Source organism: Mustelus asterias, chromosome 3 (genome assembly GCF_964213995.1).
Source record: "Mustelus asterias chromosome 3, sMusAst1.hap1.1, whole genome shotgun sequence".
NCBI classification, from domain to species: domain Eukaryota; kingdom Metazoa; phylum Chordata; class Chondrichthyes; order Carcharhiniformes; family Triakidae; genus Mustelus; species Mustelus asterias.
This window is the reverse complement of record NC_135803.1, coordinates 123,241,887-123,262,631: the sequence shown is the minus strand read 5'-3', so window position 1 is coordinate 123,262,631 and position 20,745 is coordinate 123,241,887. Positions and strand designations below refer to the sequence as shown.

Genomic DNA, 20,745 nt, shown 5'->3' with positions numbered 1-20,745 from the left:
ATTCTTCTCAACTATTCCTTAATCCTTCCATAAATTAGTGACCCCAACTTGTTGATCTGCCAGGTAAGGGTTGTAGGTCCTTCTTATTCGCTCTTTCTAGCCCCCTCAAGTTCATTCACCTCAAATAAATCTATGCCAAGCCTCCTCTGTTCCAAAGAAAACAACCCCAGTTATCCAATCTTTTCTCATAGCTAATATTCCCCTTTCTTGACAATATCTCATAAATCTGCTCTGTGCTCTCTCTAGTACAATCAGATCCTTCCTGTAATACTGTGACTAGAGCTGTGTGCAGTATTCTTACATCGCCTAACCCCTGTTATATGCGGTTCGAGCATAACCCTCTTGCCTCTTTTATTCCATCGGGGAGGCAATGGCCCAGTGGTATTATTATTGGACTATTAAGCTAGAACTCAGCTAATGTTCTGGAGACCCGTGTTCGAATCTCGCCACGGCAGATGATGGAATTTGAATTCAATTTAAAAAATCTGGAATTAAGAATCTACCGATGACCATGAAACCATTGTCGATTGTCACAAAAACCCATCTGGTTCATTAGTGTCCTTTAGGGAAGGAAATCTGCCATCTTTACCTCGCCTGGCCTACATGTGACTACAGTACCTGACATAAACTTCCCCTTTTTCCTCTTATCCTACTGTGCATGTTCCTTGGCATCCAAGGTCTCGATTTGGGAGGCCACCCTTACTCCTCGTGGGAACATATTTGTTCTGAATCCTCACCACTTCCTGTCTGAGTGCCTCCCTCTGTTTTGACACCGATGTGCCTTTACTTAGCTGTTTCCAATCCACTTTTGCTGAATCTTATCTCAGCTCAACATTCCTGCTTAGATGGAGGAGGGAATTAAAATTGGTAATGATTGTGATCATAATTCAATTAGATTTAACGTAGTTATGGAAACATCACACCCTGGCTTAGTAAAATTGGTCTTTCTTCAATTGAGAAGTTTTACTCCAGGCCTATCTTCCTTCTTTTCCACGCTAAATCTAATTGAATTTTGATCACAATCATTTTAAATTTTTAATTTCCTTGTCTAAAAATCCTGTAAGGTGGACACTGAGCTGCCATTCCTTCCCTTTTTAAAGTCATGTTCCAGTAATAGCAATGATATCATACTTACAACAATGTGCCAATGTCCTCAGCTCACCTGGCTTACTCACCAGACTTACTGCATTGGAGTAGATGCTTTTTAAACACTGCCAAATGTCTTTGTTGGCTATTTCAAGCCTTTGTTTCATCTGCTTTCTATACTGGCTTACTAATTTTCTGCCTTTCATTTCCAGCTTTGCTACTGTCGCTTCTAAATCGATGCTTACCATTATGTTTGTGAGACGGTCCACAGTGTTGCCAGTGAACCTAGAGGATGCAGGCACTTAGAATATAAACAGGGAGGAGCTAATATTCAGTCTGTCTTCCGCCATCTTGAATAAACACTTTCACATACAGAAATCACAAGTCTAGTTTCGTCACGCTTTTGGGGTACAAAACATAACATCTGGCAATGAGGATGGCAAGTAATTTAAATCTACCAATACCTTCGCCGTCAGAACTGGGGGATCTCCCCATTCCGTGAGACAGATGGATTTCTGGAATTGAAAGCTACTTGCTTGTTATGGGTGTGGATTTAGCAGTGAAACCTCAAGGTGACGGTACGCATGCATTACCTCAGAGCAGAGGACTAGTGTATATTCAAGCAGCTAACACATGACATGTTTTTATTCAATAAGACAGTAAGACTCGAGAAATACTTTGTCCTGGAAAAATGGGATATTTCAACTATACACATTTGCCAGACATGCGGCACGGTGGCACAGTGGTTAGCACTGCTGCCTCACAGCGCCAGGGACCTAGGTTCAATTCCAAGCTGGGGTCACGTGTGTGGAGTTTGCACGTTCTCCCCATGTCTGTATGGGTTTCCTCCGGGTGCTCCGGTTTCCTCCCAGAGTCCAAAGATGTGCAGGTTAGATGGATTGGCCATGCTAAATTGCCCCTTAGTGACAGGGGGACTAGGTAGGGTAAATGCATTGGGTTACGAGGATAGGGCCTGGGTGGGATTGTGGTCGGTGCAGACTCGATAGGCCGAATGGCTTCCTTCTGCACTGTAGGATTCTATGCTCACTCTATGCCAAGAAAGTGATGAACCCATTAAACCATATGTGGCAGCGTTTTGTCAGTTGGCTTCTATGTGCAAGTTTGGCACCCTAAATAATGAACTAATCCATGACCAATGAATTAAAAAGATTTCAATCTCATGTATGAGTGAATACCCACTCATGGAGGGTGGTGGTTTGACTTTGGAAAGGGCTGTGGCCTTGGCCATCCAAATAAAATCCATTTAAAATCATGTTAGATTTGTAGGTGTTATACAAAAATGCACCCTCAAGGTCGGGGTCACAGACACAGCTTTCCCAACTAGCTCAAATACACGCGTGACAGACAATGAAACCTCAGCAGTCTCATTAACAGGTGCCCCAAGGTCAAATACCCTCTAAAATATATCCCAATTGTGGAGCTACCCACGGATTCACAACACCACATCTAGCACCGGGCAAAAGCAGATGAATCACTTCACAAAGGCATGCAATCAAAGACAATGACTTTGTCAGTCTGTTCCATGGAGGAATCTATTCCTGAGAGCAGAATGTGGTAAGTGTTTGCCACTGTAGACAGTGAGTTGCCCAGTCCTCGCACAGACCATTTAAAGTTTGCACAGTCGTGATTCTGGGCTTTTCAGTGTCGCAGTGATGTCGCGCAGGAGTATCCAGACTGAACAATCAACTCTACCATTGCTGGACAGGATTTTTCGGCCTCACTCATCCCGAAACCGTAAAATCCCGCCCGAGGTCAACGGACCTTCCCGTTGTCGGTCTCTCGCGCGCTCCGATTCCCGTGGCGGGCGGGGCGGTACAGTCCCGGCTGTTATTTTTGACAACTTTCTCTCACTCTCGCAACAGACACTTTTCAAGCTTATGATGACTCGATTATTCCAGTTTTGGGAAAAATCATAGTTCCAGTGCATGACAAAAACGTCAACCTTTACAAGTTCACATTATGGGTGCAAATGTGTTTGTTAAGCTTGGTTTCAAACTTGCAGACCCCACTGGAAGACACATTAATATGTTTGAGGGCATGGACGATGAACAACAGTATCCTTCCTTATTCACCGAATTTGGAGTGATATTGTGATTGGGACGTCATGTTTCTTGAATCAATACATCAATTCCATCAGTTTTGCAAAGTTTGAATTGGCTGCCATTTTGCAATCCACACCCAAGTATCACAGGAGCTGAAATGACTGACGCAGAAGCAGAGTCAATCAGTTCATCCCTATGGATATCAAAGCTAGGCTTATGTAATGCAAAAATGGCAAACAGAGACCGTGCGTTAAGTCGGTCAACGAAGCAACCATTCTGGACAAATACCTGTTCCCTACAATCCAAGAGCTATTGGCCTCACTTCAGAACTCTACTCTTTACAAAGCTCAACACATGATGGAGCTATCTTCATATATCAGTGAATCATAGAATCCCTACAGTGCAGGAGGCGACCATTGAGCCCATCGAGTCTGCACTGATCACAATCCCACCAAGGCCCTATCCCCGTAACCCCATGCATTTTACCCTAGCTAGTCCCCCTGACACTAAGGGGCAATTTAGCATGGCCATTTATCCCAACCAGCACATTTTTGCACAGTGGGCGGAAACCAGAGCACCCAGGAGGAAACCCATGCAGACACGGGGAGAACGTGCAAACTCCACACAGACAGTGACCCAAGCCGGGAATCGAACTCAGGTCCCTGGCGCCGTGAGGCAGCCATGCTAACCACTGTGCTACCGTGCTGCCCCTGCTGATATTTTACAGCTTTGTTACTCAGGAAAGTGCATTTCAGTATCACGTAATGCCCAAAGACTAAATTTAGCATCCAGTGTGTTCCAGAAGATCAGCTTCGGTCTCGTCAGGCATTGAAGGATGCTCAGCCTTCTTGATTATATCATTGGCCATGGCAGGGATAAAGCAGAACACATTCGGCGGTCACCAGCAGTGCTTCCAGTGACTCATAGTCTGCCACTAAATAAGGGCAAATGCACATTTGTGCAATCTGACGGGTTCAAAGTGACAGCGGCTGGAGTAAAACCTACACAAGACAACGTCAAAGCCATTCATGCATATCTGACCCTGCCTCACATGAAAGAGTTGGCATCGTTTCTCAGTACTACCAACTTCTGTCAAAATTTGTGACTCAGTATGCGAAGATCGTGGAGCCTCTTCAAAAGCTCCTGCGCAAAGATACATGATGAAAATGGACAATTTTATAGCCGGCATGTTAAAAGTGAAGATAGAATCCCAGCCAACCCTGGCACATTTCAACCTACGTGCAGAAATGTATGTTAGGAGCTATATCCTCACACTACATTGACAGAATCAAATGACTTATCACGTATGTGTCATACCTGTTGTTAGAAAATGAATGTAAATACTCCGCTGGAAAGTGGGAAGCACTAGCTGTACCCACGCTTGTGAACATTGGCACATGTATCCATACACTAGAAAGTTCACTCTTGGTCAATCACCAAGTGCTGACTACATTGTTAGCCATGTCTGTATCTGGTCATCAACCTTGACACATCTTCATTAGTAAAACATTGGAGATTGGGTATCTCACAGGTTCATGCATCCGAGTAGCTGACGAGCTTAACCACACTACTATAGCCACGCAATTATCACAGCTAGTATTAATGGTGGTCAAGCTACTTGTGACATTGAAGCTAATGTAATGGTGGTGACTTCACAAATGACTGTGAATCTTGTGATGTGAGAGGAATTGAAGGCAGAGTCATTGGCTGATAACATATTGCAGAAAGTAAACCAACACTTCAAAACTGACAGGCCTTGCAAAATAGAAAAAGGACTGGCCCCACATTACAGGGTGTGCACTGAACTCACATTGTGCGATGACAATTGTATTGCATGCGGAATTCAAGTGGCTATCCTGAAAGTGTTGCAGCATCTTGGTCACGAAGGACATCCGCGTGCTGTTAAGATGAAACAACGATACCATGAAGCAGTCTGGTGGCCAGCAACAGAACATCACACAGAAGAGTTCTGTAGAAGCTGAGTAGCTTTGTGCATTCAGTGGAGAACCTGTTAAACCACGTCCCCTCACCTTCACAACTGAGCACAAGGCCAACAAAACCATCGCAATGGCTCCAAGTTGATATTTTCAGAGGAATGCAAGCAGTCCCTAGCAATCAAGGTTCTTTGCCTATTGTAGATGAGCTACATCGCAAATGACTATAACAAATTCAATAACCACCAACTTGATCATTGATATTTTAGACCAGTTGTTCACAAAGTCGGGTTTGCTGGAGATTATCACGATGGATAATGGACTGCAGTTTGTTTCCAGTCAGGTTACAGGGTTTCCAGCAAGCTACATAATTCACACCATGAATGATGGCATCCAATAATTCAACAGAGTGATCAAGGACAGTCTGAGGATGAGCCTATCAGGAAGGAAAGAGTTTGAAAAATCCATTCACATCCTACTCCGCACGCATCAGTCCACCTCACGCTCTTTGATCAGTCAGACTCTGGCTGAACTTACGATTAGCTGTAATATTTCCACACCTCCGACCATTCTTCAGCCTTCGCTGCTGTCCAGCGTGAATGCCAGAGTGAAAGCCCGGCGGCTTTCCGGGACCCCAGAGCACATCGGAGGATGAGGGGGCTTAGGAAGAACCATCGCAGTGCTCACCCACACCCTCCAGCACAGAGTCACACACCCCAGCGGGTGCAGTTGAAGGTGAGACTCATGGTTACTTTTTGGAGAACACTGCACAGACAGGTCCCCACAGCAGACAGAGGCAGGGCCAGCCTAGATCTCCGGCACTCGGAGGGCTGCTGGAGACCAGCCACCTGCTCAGTCTCAGTGAGATGATGAGCCTCTGGAAGTGGCTGTCAGTTCACTGATGGCACCATCAGGATTAGGTCACATGGAGATGAGGCATCTCCCTCCGGGTGCCCCATTGCCTCCGGGGAGTCAAGCCAGGACACCCACCGGGAGGATGAGCATCAGCCAGACACCCGGGGGACCTCCACTCAGGCACTTCAAAGCACCAGCTTCCAAAAGACATTTGCCAAGTTAATCACAGGCATCAGGATGAAGTAGTCAGCAGGCGCCTGCATCCCTGCTGCGGGTGTCGGGGCTGCACCGAAGTGTGGTGTTGGGGTTAGGAAAGTTTGGAAGTCTCTTCCGGGTCTATCACTGTGATTAAAATGCACTTTCTGAAAACTATTCCACGGGTACGTGAATGTGAATGTCATGGTCAGATGAAAGCACTTTGATTTGGACTTTTGCAATCCTCTTATTCCGGTGTTTAGCTTTTCTCACAATCAGAGTCTCTCCTTTTGAGATATTCACGTGATGCCAACCTCAGTGCCATTTGGTACTTGACCCTCATATATTGTCAGGGAGATTTGTGTGATGGGCGAGTTCCCAATATTAGTCCTCAAGGGATAACTATGGCAGACGAGAGCTCATTAAAAATAAGAACAATAACTAGGAGCAGGAGTAGGCCATCTGGCCCCTTGAGCCTTCTCCGCCATTCAATAAGATCATGGCTGGTCTTTTTGTGGACTCAGCCCCAAATACCCGCCCACTCACCATAATCCTTAATTCCTTTACTGTTCAAAAATTTATCTATCCTTGCCCTAAAAACATTCAACGAGGTAGCCTCAACTGCTTCACTGGGCAGGGAATCCCACAGATTCACTACCCTTTGTATGAAGAAGTTCATCCTCAACTCAGTCCTAAATCTGCTCCCCCTTATTTTGAGCCCATGCCCCCTAGTTCTAGTTTGTGACACTCTGCGCATCTGGGCTTCCTGCCTGACAGTGTCCCAAACCAAGACATGCATTGCAGGATGAGTGCCCCATGTGGCCCAACTTCCTTCACAGCAGCATTTGCATTCTTACACGGCATAGGAAGTATCTAGACTCGACTCACATCACTGCTCTTCCTTGCTGGGCTTTAGGTTGACAGAGTGAGCACATTACCAGGACACCGTTGACCACAGCCAAGATCTGACCCTAGTGAGTGGTGAGCTCTTAAGGCCCAAGTGTGAATGCAGAACCCCGTCCTCTCAGCGATGGTACAGCAATTCCTTCAGAAGTCAGGAAATGCCTCGGAGGGCTCAAGGGGATGTCTCCTGATGATTGGACTTGGCACGAGGGAATCACGGGCACACTTCCAACCTCTTCCCTTTTCCATGACATCATGGTGCGTATGTTGTCTCTCAGCATCCTCCTGGGCTTCCTACACTCCTCATCACTGTCTTCCGAGAGGATGCCTCCTCCAGTTCACCCCCTGGCAGGGCCTCACCTCTCTGCATAGCCAGACTGTGAAAGACACAGCAAACTGCAATCATGCAGCAAACTGTCTCCGGTGTGTATTGCACAGAGCCATCCGAGCGCTCCAGGCACCTGAATCACATCTGTCAGCAAAGCTATGGTCTGCTCCATGTGGGAGCGTGTGGTGGTGTGAGCAGCATTGGATCTTTCCTCGGCTGGAGTCTGAGGGTGATGCACCAGAGTCATTAGCCAGTATCTAAGTGGGAGTTCTAACCCCCTTCAACCACCCATTCAGAATTTCTGGTCTCTCGAAGATTGCCGGCACTTGGCAGCAACCGATGTAGGAGTCACGGCAACTCCTAGGAACCATGCACACATGTGCAGGATGTGTTTTCAATGGCCACACACCAACTGCATGTTGACAGAATGGAAGCCCTTGCAGCTGAGGAACATCAGGGGCTGTTGCCAGGGAGCCTGTACAGCCACCTGGGTGCAGTCTATTGCCCCCTGCATCCTAGGGAACCCAGACGTAGCTGCAAAGCCTGTGAATCTCTGAACCTGGTGATCCTTGTCCAGAGCAAAATTTACAAAATGCTGGGCCCTCCTGTAAAGGGCATTATCACCTCTTGAAAGCACCAATGTGTTGCCGACCGTGAAATGTCGCACAGATTCCCAGTTGCTCCCTGGAAAGACCCAGAAGCAAAGAAATTGAGTGTTGTCGTCACCTTCAGAGCCACTGGCAGAATGAAGCTCCCAAATCCACGTGGATTCAGGTCTTCTCAGAGCACATGGCACATTTGGTGGCCCAGATCTCTGGGTAGTCGCAGCCTTGCCCTGCACTGCCTCTCACTCATTTGTAAAAAGGAGACTTGTGGACGATTGACCCTCAGTGTGGTGAGTCATCTCCACTATCTGGGTCTCTGCTCCTCCTGTTGTTCTCACGCTCCCCCTGGCCTTGTCCCACTCGCAGTACTTCCTGCTAGAACTGCACGCATAGACACCTTTCCCTCCTGCCTCGACTGAGGATTTATATAAAAGTTCCCTGGACCACTGAATCCATTCTCACTTTTGTCTCCTCTCTGGAAATACATATTGAAGACCAGAATGCCTAAAGGGTGCCAAGTACAAATCGGTGAATGATAGACCTATGGGAGATGTTGGGCCGCTAATCTTAGGTTGCATTATTCCTCTTACGTTGCATTGTTCCCCATGCGACTTTACCCTGGGACTCTAGCACACAGAGGTTAGCATCATTCCATTCCACTGATGGGACATCTGGAGCCCTGTGGGGAGAGAGATCTTGTGACTTATATCATTGAACCAATGTGTCTCTGATTTCCATTCATTAACTGAGAGGGCGGCACGGTAGCACAGTGGTTAGCACTGCTGCTTCACAGCTCCAGGGACCTGGGTTCGATTCCCAGCTCGGGTCACTGTCTGTGTGGAGTTTGCACATTCTCCTCGTGTCTGCGTGGGTTTCCTCCGGGTGCTCCGGTTTCCTCCCACTGGGTGTGCGTCCAGTATAATTGACCTGGACCCTGTTAGGAGCTTAGTGGTCCTCCCCCAGTTCTGACTGTGAATGCCTATCATCTGTGACTCCTTTCCATTTCACAGCAGGAATGTCTGCACTGTGACTCCTGTCTGCCAGCACTTGAACCTAAACGGGAGCTTTGACATAGTTCCCGTTTGCAAAGAGCATTATGGGCAAGAGTAGTCTTCATAAACGACTGCAGCCCAGGCCTGTTCAATGTTTGTGAGAACCTTATCTGATGTGCCAGACTAACAGGCCACCATCCCATAATCTGGAGTCTACATTCATCCCCTTCCAGTAATACACGTGCTACCCATTTGACTCCCTTGTTTGTCTGCTTTTTGTACAGCCTTGTCAGGGTCCGGCTTCCCTGCCCTCGATTTTCCCTCTGTCTTCCATTGTCGGCTGCATGAGTACTGCAGCACACACTGTCCAGATACACACAAGTGTGTGGCATTGGGGGATGGAGACCCCTGTATTCACCAACCACAGGCACAAGATGGTGACACAGGAGGTTCTGTGGGTGCACCTCAGCATGGAGATGGAGGGCTGCCCAGTAGAGTGGCGTCCAGAGCATCAGTGCAACACTACAGCAGCAAGACTTTGCTCCACTCGCCTGGAAATTTTATCAGAATTAACGATGATGTGCTTTCCTGCTGGTGTGATGCAAGATTGGAAGGCCTGATGGGAATCCGGCGGGCAGCTGTGTTAATGAGCATTCATGAGATGCAAATTAATGCAAATAGAATTCACACCACCAGCCAATGGGAAGAGCAACCCATCATTGGTAAAATTCGAAGGTGATTTTACATTAGCGAATATCTGACATTTTTGCTCCCATCAGATTTTCTGCACCTGCCTGTCATCAAACTCGGATTGGGAGATTTCTGCCCCCTGATTCTAGTTTCTTCATGTTTGGGGCTAAAAACAAAATTCCCATCCCCCGCCCCTGGTTAAGCTGTTTGAATTCTCTAGCCAACCATCCCACAATGATATTAATCTCCACACTGCACCTCCTTCAGGATTGGTTCCAATGACCCAGAATCTAAAGTCCTTCCTGCCTTTACCACCTCTCCAATCATGCATTCAGCTGCACTATCCTAATGTTTCATTACTAACTAATATGTGACACCCAGAGTAATCCAGAAATTGCCACCCTTTCAGCCCTGCTTTGTTCCTAGCTCTAAATCTACCTGTAGAATCTCATTCCCTCTTTCTGCCCATGTGGCTTATACCAATATGGATACTAACCTCTGGCTCTTCTCTGCAAGCCACTTGGTGGCATCATTGATCTTGGCACTAAGGAAGTAACATACCAACCTGGAATTCCTGTGCAGAATTCCTGTCTATTCCCCTAATTATTAGTTAGTTTTGTGCGCTCCTTGGGAACTGGGTTGAGTATTCCCAAATTGATTTCACACAGGACCCATCCAAGTGACAGGGAAGAAAGATTCTTATCCCAGCAGCCTCCGGTACAGAGACCTAGGATGAAAGGCCATAGTTAAAACCTGTTAAGCTATTGAATCCCCCCCAAAAAAGTTTCTTTTCTCAACACCAAAGAAAGAAGCGATATTGATTTTTAATGGTGAAAACATGAATGGATGCCTATCTTAATCTAACTATAAAAGTGTGATATCGCAATACCAGCACCAAGTATACCCATTCACTGCCTGTGTTATAAATTAGGTTTCCTGATGTTGATTCGGAAGGAACTCTTCCAGTGCAGACAATATATCAAAACTTATCAAAGAAAAGTTTTAATAAAGAAACTTCATTACGCCAAACTTGAGGTCTCACCCTGGGCCATTCCAACTTCCCCAAAATCCCCAACATGTTCTAACTTATACTGAGTCAGCTGATCATCACCTTATTCGGTCATTGGTTACATGGTTTACTGGGTCAGCTGACCTTTACAGCTTGTTACCATTGGTCACATGACAACAGATCCAATGTTATCACCGGTTACATTCTAACACCTGACAGTCCACAATGAGTTACTCCGTACTTCAGTTATCAAGTGTCAAATAATCTAAGAGAAAAATGTAATAATACTGTGCAAACAATCTTTTAACCTTCTCTTCCTCCCAGAATAAAGTGCGGCAAGAAAGCTGATGAGAAATTTGATTAAATAGAACAAGGCACACATCAGTTTAATTTTAGCACATGACTGGAATCGTGTTTAAAAGTATCTCAATACACCGCTATTCACGAAATATTTTACCATAGCATGAACCCTATCTTCTTCCAGGAATAGTTTTCTCTGTGCAGCAAAATATCTTTATTGCGATTGTTTAAGCCATTTTCCTCTGTATTTAACATAATTATCACGGTATAGCATTATCATATCACAGGACAACAAAAACAATATAGGGGGCAGTAGGGGTAAAAATTGCTCTAGTCACTACATGCAGCGACTTGGTAAACACTTTTTGAATGCACTTAGCAATCTTGATCAGTATCGTACATTTTAAACATCTTAATATGTGACAATAGTAAGGGCGTGGAATGCCCTGCCTGCAGCAGTAGTGGACTCGCCAACATTAAGGGCATTTAAATGGTCATTGGATAAACATATGGATGATATTGGAATAGTGTAGGTTAGATGGGCTTTAGATTGGTTTCACTGGTCGGCGCAACATTGAGGGCCAAAGGGCCTGTACTGCGCTGTAATGTTCTATGTTCTAATTATCACTAAATTCGGTTGCTGATCAAGTCATCTCTGACCCTGACCCCTTCCTTCCCCTGTCTCACAACCCGTACAAATCCTCACGAAGGTAGAACATTTGCACCACATTTCATACTGCACCATCTAATCTCAATGCTGCCAATTAGCAAATAATTATTTCTATAATTAAGCACCAGATAACCAGATGCATGTATTATGAAACAGCTAGTGAGGAAGTTACTGTAATTCTGACAGTTTTGTGGGCAAAATATTTATTCCCAACACATTTGACCATTGAACAATTTATTCAACAGATTGTGAGCTGACATGCATGGTTACTGGTTGCAACCGTTAACAAATAACTGCTGCAAGTTTAACAAAGAATAGCTTCAGTCATGTAGCAGCATGGAAACTGAATAATGCGTCCATCCTGTGACTGTGTTCGAGACCCGTTTGCAGATTATGCAGGTTCTTTCATATACACCTGAGTGTACAAATGATGTAAAGTTTCTCTATATGTTAAAAAAAATTAAGCCTAGTCAGAGTTTAGTTCAAAACATCCCCTTCAGAGATCTGAATGTTGTTGATATGTGTGGATAATTTAAAATCTCTCCAACAACAGAATTCTGAAGAAAGGTCTTTGACTCAAAATGCGAGGCTGGATTTTTAATATCCAGGTAGGAAGCTCAAGTCGGGAAATCTGGCGAGTTGGCAGACCCGCCTCCATGAAAACAAACCCCACACGGACAGTTTTTACTCTCGGTGGGGTGGGCATGATCAAGTTACGGCCGCCACCTCCAAAAGGTACTTCGGAGGCAGCCACTTAGGCAGACAAGTGCCGAGGTGGGCTGGTAAGAAGACCCACCTTGGTTCTCTGAGACATCAGACCAGTTGTATTAAAGGGTGTTAGGCCAATGTAGCCTTCAAATCTCAGTGCCCCATGCAACTCCAAGCACCCACTCCGTTCCCCCCCCCACATTCTCCATGCCACTTCCAAGCCCCCATGCCATCTACATATTTACACAGCATCAACCATGGGAAGACCTCAGGAGCCATGTGAAGATGAAAAATTTAAACTTTTAACAATCTAAGAGAGTTCCTACTCATACATATTTGATATTTTAAAAACTCAATCGTGAAATCCATTCAAAAATGTTAAGTGCCCTTACATAATCAATCTGGTATAAAAACAAACAATTCTCCAGTAACCACATCAGACAACTAACCCTTTAATGACCCTTTTCAAACTGTCAAGCAAAATATTAACTCCCCAGCTGAGATAAGTGGTTTTTATGCTATTAAAACAGCCGAACATGCATAATAGACACAGCTGTAATAACATCCTATGAAATGTCAACAGAAAATCTACTGAAACTGCAGTAAGAGATAGCTAATGTTTTATTTCTAAGCCACACCAGATGGCCTATCATGCAACGCACTCAAACAGAAACGGTCTTCTCTTCTTACTCCTAAGTGTAAGCTGCAGCCTGTTTTTTTATTCATGTTTAAACAGCTGAGGATTTAAATAACTTAACATAATGACAATTAAATAGACTTTATCCACCTTTAATAGCGTTCATACCTCCTCCATAAACTCATGACTTCCACACTCTAGGGAAGACCCTTGGAACAATGGAAGTAGCGTTGGTTTGAAGTCTGCGCTAGTTTCAAATGACCCTGTTGAGTTTGGGTTTCCTGTCTATGTGATTCATGCCCGTATCCCTCCCCCTGCTGGCAATAATGAGATCTGCTGGAAATGAGGGCAGGACTTCTGGATTCAGGTCCTGTCTGGCATTTTAAAGAACTCCAGAGTCAGTCCAACTCTGAAAATCCAGCCCACTAACTCTGTTTCTCCACAGATGCCACCAGACCTGATCAGTATTTCCAACACATTGTTCGTAGATCTCTTTATAAAACAGACCGATTTAGCTCAAACAAAACACATGATGGCAACATTAGCAACAAAATCCAGAATGGCTTTTTAAAAAATCAGATCTTCAATGAAAAACTTTCGTCAATCCATCTGTTAACCTTCTCTTTCCATAAGACAAAGGAACATATGGAAGGGAACAGACAATCTGAATAGGCACAAAGTGATACATTTTACTGAGGGTATCACAATGTACGACTTTTATGGGTACCATAGCCTAGATTAAACTGCATTTATTTCAGTGCAAAAGGCCTGACGGGCATGGCAGATGAGCTCAGGGCATAGATGGGTACATGGGACTGGGATATTATAGCAATTACTGAAACATGGCTAAGGGAGGGGCAGGACTGGCAGCTCAATGTTCCAGGGTACAGATGCTATAGGAAAGATAAAACAGGAGGTAAGTGAGGAAGGGGAGTTGCATTTTTGATTAGGGAGAACATCACGGCAGTACTGAGAGGGGATATATCTGAGAGTTTGCCTACCAAGTCTATATGGGAAGAACTGAGAAATAAGAAAGGATAGGATTGAACTACAGGCCCCCAAATAGTCAGCGGGAAATTGGGGAGCAAATGTGTAAGAAGATTACAGATAGCTGCAAGAAAAATAGGGTGGGAATAGTTGGGGACTTTAACTTTCCCCAACATTGACTGGGGCAGCCATAGTATTAGAGGCTTGGATGGAGAGAAATCTGTTGAGTGTATTCAGAAGGAATTTCTCATTCAGTATGTGGATGGCCCGACTAGAGAGAGGGGGCAAAACTTGACTCCTCTTGGGAAATAAGGAAGGGCAAGTGACAGAAGTGTTAGTGAGGGATCACTTTGGGACCAGTGACCATAATTCCATTTGTTTTAAGATAGCTGTGGAGAATGATAGGTCTGGTCCAAAAGTTATAATTCTAAATTAGGGTAAGGCCAATTTTGATGGTATTAGACAGGAACTTTAAAAGTTTGCTGTCAGGCAAAGAGACATCTGGTAAGTCGGAGGCTTTCAAAAGTGTGTTAACTAGGGTTCAGGGTAAGCACATTCCTTTTAGAGTGAAGGGTAGAAGTAGGGAACCCTGGATGACTTAGGATATTGAGGCCCTGGTCAAAAAGAAGGAGGAGGCATTTGACATGCATAGGCAGCTGGGATCAAGTGGATCCCTTGAAGAGTATAGAGGTTGTTGGAGTAGAGTTAAGAGAGAAATCAAGAGGGCAAAAAAGGGGACAAGTGCTTCTACAAATCCATAAAGGGCAAAAGGGTAGGGCCTCTTATGGATCAACAAGCTCATCTATGTATGGATCCACAAGAGATGGGTGAGACCCTAAATGAATATTTCTCATTGATATTTAATTTGAAGAAAGGCATGGATATTAGGGAAGGTGGGGAAATAAATAGTGATGTCCTGAGGAGTGTACATATTACAAAGAAGGAGGTGCTGCAAGTCTTAAAGCGGATCAAGGTAGATAAATCCCCGGGACATGATGAAATGTATCCCAAGATGCTGTGGGAGGCTAGGGAGGAAATTGCAGGTCCCCTAGCAGAGATATTTGAATCATCAACAGCCACAGGTAAGGTGCTTGAAGATTGGAGAGTGGCAAATATTGTGCCTTTGTTTAAAAAGGGCTGCAGGCAAAAGTCTGAAATTTACAGGGCGGTAAGCCTAACGTCTATATTCGGTAAGTTGTTTGGAGGTATTTTAAGAGACAGGATCTACAGGCATTTAGAGACGCAAGGACTGATTACGGACAGTCAGCATGGCTTTGTGAGTGGAAAATCAATGTTTCACGAATTTAACTGTGTTTTTGAAGGGGTAACCAAGAAGGTAGAAGTGGGCAGTGCAGTTGTTGTTGTCTACATGGATTTTATCAAGGCCTGTGACAAGGTACTACATGGTAGGTTATTGCATAAGGTTAAATCTCACGGGATCCAGGGTGAGGTAGCCAATTGGATACAAAATTGGCTTGACAACAGAAGACAGAGTGTGGTTGCAGAGGGTTGATTTTCAAACTGGAGGCCTGTGACCAGCGGTGTTGCCTCAAGGATTGGTGCTGGGTCCACTGTTACTTATATTAATGATTTGGATGAGAATTTATGGGGCTTGGTTCGTAAGTTTACAGATGAGATCAAGATTGGTGGTATAGTGGACAGTGAAGAAGGTTACCAAGGATTTCAATGGCATTTTGATCAATTGGGCCAGTGGGCCGATGAATGGCAGATGGAGTTTAATTTAGAAAAAAATCTGAGGTGATGCATTTTGGTAGATCAAATTGGGGCAGGAGCTATTCAGTTAATGGGAGGGCATTGGGGAGAGTTGTAGAACAAAGAGATCTAAAAGTACAGGTTCATAGCTCCTTGAAAGTGGAGTCACAGGTGGACAGGGTGGTGAAGGCGACATTCGGCATGCTTGGTTTCATTGGTCAGAACATTGAGTACAGGAGTTGGGATGTCTTGTTGAAGTTGTACAGGACATTGATAAGGCCACATTTGGAATACGGTGTATAGTTCTGATCACCCTATTATAGAAAGAATATTATTAAACTAGAAAGAGTGCAGAAAAGATTTACTAGAATGCTATCGGGACTTGATGGTTTGAGTTATAAGGAGAGGCTGAATAGACTGAGACTTTTTCCCCCTGGAGCATAGGAGGCTTAGGGGTGATCTTATAGAGGTCTATAAAATAATGAGGGGCATAGATAAGGTAGATAATCAACATCTTTTCCCAAAAGTAGGGAAGTCTGAAACTAGAGGGCATAGGTCTAAGGTGAGAGAGGAGAGATACAAAAGTGTCCATGGGGGCAATTTTTTCACACAGAGGGTGGTGAGTGTCTGGAACAAGCTGCCAGAGGTAGAGGTACAATCCTGTATTTTAAAAAGCATTTAGACAGTTACATGGGTAAGATTGGTATAGAGGGATATGGGCCAAATGCAGGCAATTTGGACTAGCTTAATGGTAAGAACTGGGCGGCATGGACAAGTTGGCTAAAGGGCCTGTTTCCATGCTGTAAACATCGATAGCAACATTCAAGGCAGGCAATTGATATGTTAAAATCTTTTCATATACAAGCAAAAAAAGACATTACAATGTCTTGAGCATTTTCCCACTGATTTGGCATGATCGTCCTGGTCTATTTTAATCCAAGTAGAGGAATAAAAATACTTATAAACACAATGGGCCACAGGAGACAGGAGCTGTGGGATGTGATAAGATGTCAACACATCAAAGATTTGAACAGATGTCACAAATATGATCTCTCCATCCTGAAATGTGTTATGTTTTTGAAACACATGCCAGTTCATACTAAGTTATGCGCTATAAATAGAAATAGCTGGTCTCCTCTACAATGGGGAGATTAAATGCAGCCTGGGTAACTGCTTTGCAGGACACCCTCGCTCAGTCCATAAGCATGACCCAATCTTCCTGTTGCTTCCATTTTAACTCAGCACCTTGTTCTCATGCTCATGTCCACCCTTGGCCTGCTGCAATGAAGACGGGCACAAGCTGGAGGGACAGCACCTTATCTTTGGGTTGGGTCTGTTGCAGCCCTCAAGACTCAACGTTAAGTGTGGCAGCTTTAGATTGTGACCTTTCTCCTCCATCTTAAATATTGAATGGGATATTTTCTGAAATATCCCATACCTGTATTGCCACAATGCAAATCCGGCCACTTGGTCCACCAATGTACTTTAGGGAAGGAAATCTGCCATTCTTCCCTGGTCTGACCTATATGTGACTCCAGAGTCACAGCAATGAGGTTGGCTCTCTACTGCCCTCTGAAATGGCCTAGCAAGCCACTCAGTTCAAGGACGACTAGGGATGGGCAATAAATGCTGGCCAGCCAGCAACACCCATGTCCTACAAATGAATGAAAAATCTGTCTTTTGCTCATCAAGTTGCTTCTTTTTGTTGCAGTTACTACAGCTCTAACACATTCTCCCTCTCTCCAATTCTGACCAAGAGTCAAAGGACTCCAAACGTTAATACTGTTTCTCTCCTAATAGATGCTGCCAGACCTGCTGAGTTTTTCCAGCGTCATTTGTTTCAGATTCCAGCATCCGCAGTGTTTTCCTCATTATTGAAAAAAATTGTGGGGGGAGGAGTGTACTTTAACTCCACATTTTGTATGTTTTTCTGCTATTAATAACTACTGATGGGAAAAATATAATAATTGCAATAATATGTTAACAAACAACATTGGTAATCTTGAATCTGGCCTGATGAGTGCAAGATGAAAAGCTTCAACAGTGAGTCTCTTTTTTAAGCAATACATAAGAAATATTATGGCACACTGACAAGAACAAACCACAAATACTGAACATGTTGGCAAGTCCAATAATGCTGTGCTCCCAACAGGGAATTGCAAAGAGACTGGCACCATGAGTATTTTAAGATGGGTTCGAGGTGAATTACCTGCTGCAAGTGTGCACGAGCTAGACCAGGGGATTGAATTCTAAATGGTGCCATTTTACTGGACAGGTGAAATCAGAAATCAACTCTACTGCTAAGGACATTGACTTTGAGGACTCAGTTTACTGAAAAAGGCTGATGGAAACACATCAGTAATTACTAGATGCCTGTCAGCGAGTTCAAAGTATGAAGAACTGCAACTCCAACTTGTGTTGGGGCTTTGAGCCTAGCATGGCAATCATTTTCTACAGTAAGAAGTTTCACAACACCAGGTTACAGTCCAACAGGTTTATTTGGTAGCAAAAGCCACTAGCTTTCGGAGCGCTGCTCCTTCGTCAGGTAAGTGGGAGTTCTGTTCACCAACAGGGCATATAAAGACACAAACTCAATTTACAAAATAATGGTTGGAATGCGAGTCTTTACAGGTAATCAAGTTTTAAAGGTACAGACAATGTGAGTGGAGAGAGCATTAAGCACAGGTTTAAGAGATGTGTATTGTCTCCAGACAGGACAGTTAGTGAGATTTTGCAAGCCCAGGCAAGTCGTGGGGGTTACAGATAGTGTGACATGAACCCAAGATCCCGGTTGAGGCCATCCTCATATGTGCGGAACTTGGCTATCAGTCTCTGCTCAGCGACTCTGCACTGTTGTGTGTTGTGAAGACCGCCTTGGAGAACGCTTACCCGAAGATCAGAGGCCGAATGCCCGTGACCGCTGAAGTGTTCCCCAACAGGAAGAGAACACTCTTGCCTGGTGATTGTCGAGCGGTGTTCATTCATCCGTTGTCATAACGTCTGCATGGTCTCCCCAATGTACCATGCCTCAGGACATCCTTTCCTGCAGCGTATCAGGTAGGCAACGTTGGCTGAGTTGAAAGAGTATGTACCGTGTACCTGGCGAATGGTGTTCTCACGTGAGATGATGGCATCTGTGTTAATGATCTGGCACGTCTTGCAGAGGTTGCTGTGGCAGGGTTGTATGGTGTCGTAGTCACTGTTCTCCCGAAGGCTGGGTAGTTTGCTGCGGACAATGGTCTGTTTGAGGTTGTGCGGTTGTTTGAAGGTAAGAAATGGGGGTGTGGGGGTGGCCTTGACGAGATGTTCGTCTTCACCAATGACATGTTGAAGGCTCCTGAGAAGATGTCGTAGCTTCTCCGCTCCGGGGAAGTACTGGATGACGAAGGGTACTCTGCCCGCTGTGTCCCGTGTTTATCTTCTGAGGAGATCGGTGCAGTTTGTCGCTGAGGCGCGTCGGAACAGTCGTTCGATGAGTCGAGCGCCATATCCTGTTCTTACGAGGGCAACTTTCAGCGTCTGGAGGTGACTGTTGCAATCATGAATCATTTTCTACAACATGGGGGGGGAAGTGATCTGCTCTGTGAACATGGCAGTGGCACCCACCCATCAGCCTGCTCTGACAGCTCTCATAACAGCTCACTCTGTTAACTGGATATTTATTAGATGGTTAATTATACTCAACTTGTGGTCATTAACTGGGGATTAATTTGTGCGCATAGAAGCAGGCTGAAACAGTGGTGGTTAGATAAGAGGTGCACTGATAAGAGGTATCCTGTAAATGAAAGCTTGTAAATGGGTAAAGACTAAGCTATAGTTCGATCCTTCACTCCTTGGCTGTCTGAGCTGTGAAACACAATACTGTCATGCAAGCTCAGATAGCTGCTATGTTGGCTTTGGGGGCCTGTGTTGGCAGAGTCTTCCAGAGCATCACATTCCTCCTGTCTGCTGCTCTCTCACAGAGCTGAGTTGCAGCCCTAGGAGAGTCCCCATAGCTTCCTCCTGCCCTTTCTCAGGATGGGTTACACCAATCACTCTGCCAGGGCTCTCTGTAGTGCGACAGAGCCAGCCAAGACAAACGAGCTTGTCTATGCAGAGATGCTGCAGTCTGTAGCCAAGCTGTCAAGGCTAGTCTAGGTCACCGAGTAAGACCTTGAAGTGCCCAAAATGGAAGCTCAGCAACTTTCCATCTCCCAAGCTACAGTCACCGGGGAAATTCTAGAATAGTTCACTGGAATGCTTGAATAGAAGTGAGCACAGAAGGCAAGGGGTTGCAGAGGCCAATTCTTAGCCATTGCTGTTAAATATTTGACACAGATAAAAGGACATCCTTAAATTTTAAGAAACATCTGGAATTTGGTGTTAATACTTGCAGTAAAGTGAGAGGAAGGCCTCAATGACTAGACTGAAAGGAGGCAATTGGCATTAAGGACAGTGATGATAAGGATTGTAGGACTTTTGATGGATTAGAGATCAGAGGACTGATTCAGGTGACGTGTTCCTGTATGAATTTCTGTCTAAGAGCTCTGGCAGCTAGGAGCACTGCTGGTTCATGCTGTTGTTTTTCCTCTTCTTGCCTCTCTATTTCTGTCCCTCAGGCAGATTGGTGTCTCATCCTGAGATCAATTCCAACCCTCAGCTGCTGCTTTCCAGGAATTTTGTCTTTGAGATGGGCGATGCACTCAATGACAAAATCAATCTTCTTAAGTCCAGTTCTTGATGTTACATCTTGTGTTGCAGCTAAAGTCCTGCTATTTAATTCTCAGCGGCTTCCTGTAACAGGGCATAGCTAATCTCCTGATGTCTTGCTTAAGCTGTAACCACGTTTTAGACTCGCACAAAGCTATTAGAGGAGACAGTTCTGATGAATCTGTGCTTTTGGTGGGTTTTCTCCTTCTTTTGACTTCAAACGCTGCCCTTATCCTTCACTACTGAAGCAGCTGAGCCAATTCTCCTCAGTTTGTATAGCTTCCTATGTCCATATAATGACAGTTTGCTACACCAGATGTAGAGCAAGGCAAGGATACACCTGCATCACAATGTCAAACCGAGCCTTAATAACATGATCAG

General features: G+C 44.8%; 1 protein-coding gene across 2 annotated transcripts in view; it reads right to left on the bottom strand.

The window, feature by feature from the left end:
* cadpsa (Ca2+-dependent activator protein for secretion a) overlaps positions 1-20,745 on the bottom strand; it is a 511,252-nt gene that overhangs the window by 432,972 nt on the left and 57,535 nt on the right. The window lies entirely within an intron of this gene.